Source organism: Sapajus apella, unplaced genomic scaffold (assembly GCF_009761245.1).
Source record: "Sapajus apella isolate SASKATOON/1434 unplaced genomic scaffold, GSC_monkey_1.0 scaffold4, whole genome shotgun sequence".
Classification (NCBI taxonomy): Eukaryota; Metazoa; Chordata; class Mammalia; order Primates; family Cebidae; genus Sapajus; species Sapajus apella.
Genome location: NW_022436944.1, coordinates 51747808 through 51748829, shown reverse-complemented (window position 1 = coordinate 51748829; position 1022 = coordinate 51747808).

Genomic DNA, 1022 nt, shown 5'->3' with positions numbered 1-1022 from the left:
CCTGCCTCAGCCTCCTGAGTAGCTGGGATTACAGGCACGCGCCAGCAGGCCCAGCTGATTTTTTGTATTTTTAGTAGAGACGGGGTTTCACCATGTTGACCAGGATGGTCTCGATCTCTTGACTTCGTGATCCACCCGCCTCGGCCTCCCAAAGTGCTGGGATTACAGGCGTGAGCCACCGCGCCCGGCCCTTTTTGCCTGTTTTTATTCAATTATTTCCAATGTGATCACAAAAAAAACTACGTATTTTTCTTTTGGTGTGTTTAATCGACACAGTGGACCAGACTGCAAATTCAGCCACTGATGTCTTCAAATATAATGTCTTGCATTTTTTCCCTTAGGACAGAGTCTTGCTATGTTGCTGCCCAGGCTGGAGGGCAGTGGTGTGATCAGAGCTCACTGTGGCCTTGAACTCCTGGGTTCAAATTATCTTCCCACCTTAGTCCCCCAAGTAGCTAGGACTACAGGCACACACGACCTCACCTGTGTCTTGCATTTTTACAGCATTTTTATGGTAAACTCTTTTCCAATGTGGTTTCCTATCTATGCTCTGGTTTCTCATCTATTTTAATATCTGGCAAGAAGTCTTCTTAAAGCAAACATACAGGCATTAGAATGATCTCCATTCAACCACAAAGGAAACTGAATCAGGGGAAGAATAAACACTTGTCTGAGATCAGAGATACTCAGTCCCAGCTTTGTTCCCATGTCTCATCTGTCATTGCACCAAGCCTTCTACAAAGCTGGTTTCTGGCCGGGCGCGGTGGCTCAAGCCTGTAATCCCAGCACTTTGGGAGGCCGAGGCGGGTGGATCATGAGGTCAAGAGATCGAGACCATCCTGGTCAACATGGTGAAACCCCGTCTCTACTAAAAATACAAAAAATTAACTGGGCATGGTGGCACGTGCCTGTAATCCCAGCTACTCAGGAGGCTGAGGCAGGAGAATTGCCTGAACCCAGGAGGCGGAGGTTGCGGTGAGCCGAGATCGCGCCATTGCACTCCAGCCTGGGTAACAAGGGCG